The sequence below is a fragment of the Crocodylus siamensis genome, chromosome 4 (assembly GCF_052110815.1).
Source record: "Crocodylus siamensis isolate JL-2025a chromosome 4, ASM5211081v1, whole genome shotgun sequence".
Lineage (NCBI taxonomy): Eukaryota > Metazoa > Chordata > Crocodylia > Crocodylidae > Crocodylus > Crocodylus siamensis.
Window position 1 is genome coordinate 174,578,700 of NC_143398.1, and position 6,207 is coordinate 174,584,906.

A 6,207-nucleotide genomic window follows, 5' to 3' on the forward strand; every position below is an offset into this window, starting at 1 on the left:
TATGAGGCAAGTGCATGCAGTCCTCATGAAAGTGAAAGCTGGAGCCCAGCAATGAATCTGTGTGATCTTTCCTGACCTTCCACTTCTATGTATGGGATTCCTGCCAGCCCCAGGCTTCCTTAGACTGAAAGTCAGGGGTTCTCCAGGATTTAAATGGCTCCTCTATGACTTGATGTCTGATTCTGGGCAATTTGGGTGATCTGTCTAGGTCAGGGGTGGGCAAAACGCTGCCCACAGGCCAGATGCAGCCCACCAGGCCATTCTATCTGGTCCACAGGGCCCCTAAAAAATTTAGAAAATTTATATTTATCTGTCTCTGGCTGCCTGTCATGTGGCCCTCAATGGCTTGACAAAACTCAGTAAGCGCCCCTCCACCTGAAATAATTCCCCCCCCTGGTCTAGGTTGACTCCTCTGGTGTACTGAAGCAGGGGTGTGGGGAGGAGGCTGAATTTCTACCACTTTGACCCTAAGAATGTAACTTGGAGCAATATCTGGGCTGCTGCTAATGGTGTGGATTTCTACTGACTCCCTAGGAAATATGATATTGGATGGGGACACCAACTCATTTGCATAAGTTACATTGCACCTCTTTCTTTGCCCAGGCTCCCATCTGGCAAACCTGTGAGTTGGGGCCTCATTTGTAGAACACCCAGAACATGGGCTCTAGTCTCACCGGGGACTTTAGAAGTATTATAACTGCACCTAAATGCCTTGAGTGGTGGACGGAGGTAGCTAAAGAAGTATGAAGTGCAATTGTTTACTACTGATTTACAAAATATGGCCTGTGAGACCCCAAATAGTAAGATGTGAAAAGCAAAAGGAAGGATTTATAAACCTCTCAGGAAGGAAAGGGTGAAATGGGAGTCGTAAGGAAACTAGGATCCTATGATAAGGTTATCTCCTAGCAGAAAATAAAGGAAGCCCTGAGCAGTCAGAAGGGAGCTCTGAGAATGAGAGGAGCTCTGGGTTGGAACCTCTGAAGCAGAAGCAAAAACAAGAGGAACTAGTATACATTGCAGCCAATGTCACAAGGGCAAAAGGTGAAATCCAGTAAAATCAGGAGATGGATAAATAGTTTGAAGTAGCTTAGGGTTACCATACGTCCAGGTTTTCCTGGACATGTCCTCTTTTTGAGCTATCTGATCTCTGTCTGGGTTTGTTTTTTAAATCTGAGCAAATGTCCAGGATTTTGTTTTGCTCCACTGGTGGGAGCTGGGAGAGGGCGATTGGAGGCAGCAGAAAGCACCACATAGGTCTGCGCGTGTCTCCACAGTTGCAGGCAAGTACATCTGTGGACGTACCTGGACATTTGGTCTGAGGAAGGGGAGAGGGGGCTGCAACAGGGTAGTGGGGGTGGAGGAATTGCTTTGCCAGTGGGGGAAAGAGCGACAGACCCACCCCAGGGTGGGAGGACCACAAGCCTCCCTACTTCTTCCCTCCAGCCCACACTGGGGCCAGACACATTCTGCCACCGCCTGCATGAATCAGAGGCACCGTGCTCCGGCCTGGTCAGAATGGAGACAACTGAGGCCCCTCTAGCATGGCTGGGGAGGCAGAGGGCTGCAGGTTGGGAGTGAGGGGCACTGGCAATGTCAGGAAGCTGTGGGTTGGGAGTGAGGGGCATCACCATGGCCCAGAGAGGCAGGATACTGCAGTTTGGGAGTGAGAGGCACTGGTAGGGCTGGAGTTGGTGGGTTGAGAGTGAGGAGCAGCAGCAAGGAGGGAGGCGCTGTGGCTTGGCAGTGAAGGGCAACAGAATTGGCAGGGGCAGGTCGCATGTCATTGTCCCCCCACTATCATATTTCCCCTCCTCCATGACCAGTATCCTCTTTTTGTACCTCAAAATATGGTAACCCTAGTAGTTGCTGGACACACTCAGTAAAGGCCCTAGGCTTGGACTAAGTAGAGAGGCACAGGTCTCTCTAACTCAACACCCATCTTTCCCAGTGGACACAGAAGATTGTTAGGCAGTGTCGGGTTCTGTATTACCCAATACCCGTTTCATCTGACACACGCAACCCTGTATTGAATGCAGTGCTGTTACAATGATACAAGTTACCAGTTTGTCACTAGGGCTCCAGTGGGAGGTAGCAGGTCCATCCCAAGGACAATTCAAACCTATTATTCTCCTTTATCCAAGTAGCTAATTTACTGTATAAAAGAAAGTTGATTGTGTAACGCATCTGCTTCATTGCCCACCTGTGTATTGAATGTTGGATCTCATGCATCTATTCAAGTGTAAACTGGTTTCTTCATTAGTCATGTAACAAGAAGAACTAAGGGTCTTGTTATACCTTATGCTGAGCAGCACAAACGTTGATGGGTGTTAGTGCTAGTTTGAGTTTGGAGCAGTCATACCGGAGGCCAGTAGGAGACTGGAGGACTGAAAGGTATGGATCCTGCCTTCCCCCACTCCCATTCTCATTCCAGGCTTCCCTCCTGCCCCCACTGAACCTTCTCCCCTGCTTATTTGTGGCTCCCTGTGCCATCTATCCCAGGGGAACAATCAGAGAGGCTAAACCAGTTACCTTCACCACCACCACTGTCAAGCTGCTGCTCTTCTCCAGGCTGAGCCCAGCCCAGAGAGCAGTAGCAGTAGCGGCCAGGCAGATAGTTTATTCTTCCCTGTCCCCTAGGACGGACAGCACAGGCAGCCAAAAGTAAGCAGGAGGGAACAGGAAGGGCAGTGAGCAGGGACCTGGGATGCTGAGGAGGGTGGACAGGGGGGCAGTGGATCTGATCTGGGCCAACAGGGAAGGGGGAATGGGTGGAGTGTTTATAGTAAGGTGTAGCCCAGAGAGTGGCTACACCTCAGTGTAATAGAAACTGGGTAACACAGTTCAGAAAGAATCCTGCTATGCAACGTAGTAACTCTGAGCTGAATAATGAGTATTTAAAACTAGTTTCAGGTGTCAATGTAAGAAAAATCCAGGTGTTAAGAGCTCCAGAAGCCACCCACAATTACCCTGTAACAAGGTCCTAATGGTGGGCTCATCAAGTAGGACTTAAAAGCAGTCAAGCCTCCCACCTACCTTCAGCAATAAGTCTTAGCATGAATTTGGCACCTACAATTTTAATAGGTATTTAGCTGAACAATGCCCCTCAGGCCACCCACAACAGTAAAAGCAATGCTACAGGCTCCCCTTTCCAACATTATTGAGCCTTACATAAGTTAACAAAAATTGCTCCTGGATCTCTAGCTTAAGCAAAATATTCCTCTAGCATGAAATCCATGGGAAGTCTGCTGCTGTCTAGGAGGAGAATGGAAGGAAGAGGGACAGGGGGAAGATTTCAACCCCCCCCCCCCCCATCTCATTTTTCAACTAAAAATCTTTAATAATTAACTTGTCTGTTTTTGCTTGCGTATGCATCAGTTGCTTAGGGTAGGGGTGGCAAACTGGTTTTCACCCTCAAGGCAAGCCTGCATCACAGACCAGGTCCAGATCCACCTACAGAAGTGGACTGAGTGGCATTAGGGAACCCTGGGGGTTAACACAGCCATCACTCAGCCCGCACGACCAACATGCATGCCTAAAGGGGACCCAGGTTTTGGCTGCAGGTCACACCCCTGCTGGCCCACCCCCAAGTTCCTGGCCCGTCTAGGAGCCCTGTGGCCATGTGTATGACACCCCTGGCATAGGAAAATGAAATTTCCCTTCTAGCTTACTAGGTTTGTGGATGCTCTGTTTTCATGGAAAAATAGTTGTGTATGCACAATGGTAGGCAAGAGCTTGTATTAGTATCCTTTGATGTTCACCAGACTCAGTCTGGTTCATCAGCCTCTGCTATTTTATAAATTGGGACAACTTCCCAGACACAGAAGTTGCTTGTGTTTTTGGTTATTAACCCATTAGTATTTTCAGTGCAGACTTTCATGAACATGAGTGAGTGTTACATCACTGAAAAGCATTACAGAATGGGTTCATTACATGTACTAGTCTGAGATCCCAATCGTTGATGTATTATGAGAAGGACCTGGTTTAAATCACAGAAAATGAGGGTTGGAAGGGACCTCATGAGGTCATCTAGTCCAACCCCCTGCTCAAAGCAGGACCATCCCCAACTAGATCATCCCAACCAAAGTTTTGTCTAGTCGGGTCTTAAGAACTGCCAAGGACAGAGATTCCACCACCTCTCTGGGTAACCTGTTCCAGGGTATTAGTACCCTTCTCGTGAGAAAATTCTTCCTAATATCTAACCTAAACTTCCCTTGCTGCAACTTGAGACCATTGCTCCTTGTTCTGTCATCTGCCACCACTGAGAACAGTCCAGCTCCATCCAATTTCAAACCCCGTTCAGGTAGATGAAGGCTACTATTAGATCCCCTCTCAGTCTTCTTTTCTGCAGACTAAATAAGCCCAGTTCCCCCAGTTTTTCCTTCAGAAGTCATGTCCCCCAGCCCTCTCCCCATTTTTGTTACCCTCCACTGGACTCTCTCTAATTTGTCCACATCCTTTCTGTAGTGGGGGGCCCAAAACTGAACACAGTACTCCAGATGTGGCCTCACTAGTGCTGAATAGAGGGGAAGAATCACTTCCCTGGACCTATTGGCAACACTCCTACCAATGCAGCCCAGTATGCCATTAGCTTTCTTGGCAACAAGGGCACACTGTTGGCTCATATTCACTGCAACCCCCAGGTCCTTTTCTGCCAAGCTGCTGCTCAGCCAGTCAGCCCCCAGCCTGTACTGCTGTAGGGGACTGTTCCATCTTAAGTGCAGGACTTTGAACTTGGCCTTGTTGAACCTCATGAGATTCCTTTTGGCCCAATCTTCCAATTTGTCTAGGTCACTCTGAATCCTAGCCCTACCCTCATGGGCCCAGCTTGCTAATATCATGGCAGGGGCCACAATTTTCATGCCTAGATTGTGCCCCTCCCATCCCAACCATGATCAATAGTGATCAGGGAGGTGGAGGCAGACTCACCTGGCAGCATACACAGCACCTGGCAGATCCCATCCTGGCCAAACTCGCCCAGAATCACAGTGGTGGTGTCTCAGTGGTGCCCACCGCCAACAAAGAGCTGTGAAGCAGGGAATAAGGGGGAGGAGGAGGTGGCGTAATGCAGGCAACATTGCTTGCATGTGGGGAAGGGGGCGCTGCCCCTCAGCTTCACACACCACTGCCCCACCGCCTGCTTCCCACAGAGAAGCCCCGCTGCGGCAACACCAAGCACGTCCTTCCCACTGCCCACCTGGTCCCATCTGGCAATGCACCCCTGCTGCTGCCACTGGCTGGCGGGGGTGGAGGCAAGGACTGGGTGCTGCACGGCGGTACATGGAGATGTTGTGGTTTACAACAAAATGCTGTGATAAGGCTGTTTGCTGAGGAACTCCCCAGCAAGCGGTCATATCATGGTACTTCATTGCAAATCACATTTCTCATGAAAATCACTAAATTGTGTGATTTTCCTGAAAAATGTGAAGTTGGGATTCAAACCAGGCCCAAATCATGAGCTCTTCCAGTTAAAAGTCTACTGGCTGGCCTGTTTCTAAAGATAAAGCCAGAGTTTTCCTACTAAAACCACCCATGCCTAGTTCATATAATTCTTCCCATTCCTACTGGGCTGAATTGCAGTACTGTAGTCCAATCTTCCTCCATTCAAAGTAAAAAGTGACACCAGCCTTCCAAACAAAAAGCTTTACCTGGCATTGTACTAGATTACACACAAAGTTGGCATCATCAAAATGAAAGGAAAAGAACACTGCTTCCCCTTCTTACTGCGTTCAATGAAAGTTGCATGGTGCAGTGCCCTAGTGTGCCAAAAGGCTGCTATTATTCACAGACCACCTTGAGGAACAAAAAAGCCCTGTACATGCATTTCAGACTCAGAAAGCGTTAAACAGTCTGTCATTCCTTTCCTGAAGCTGGCTAATTAGCTACTGGTATTACCCAGAGTGTAAGTCTGCTGTCAGTACCTACTATTGTATCCCTCTGCCCACTGTAGTCCTTCTCTGCCACACTGGGCCAAGGCCTTAGAAACAGATTCGTGGTATGGTATATGGCAAATAGCAGCTCTAGAAGCTTGAAAACAGGAATGCCCTTGTCTCTTGTTCCTAATTCACTTGGCAATGTTGCTTGCTTCAGAATTTATTGCATCAGGATCCTTTCCTCCAACTCATGGATGATCAGAGAAGTGTGTGAAGTGTAAGAGCAGGAAGCAATTCCCTTGGCAAGGATAAGCTCTTCTATTACATCCCATGAGAT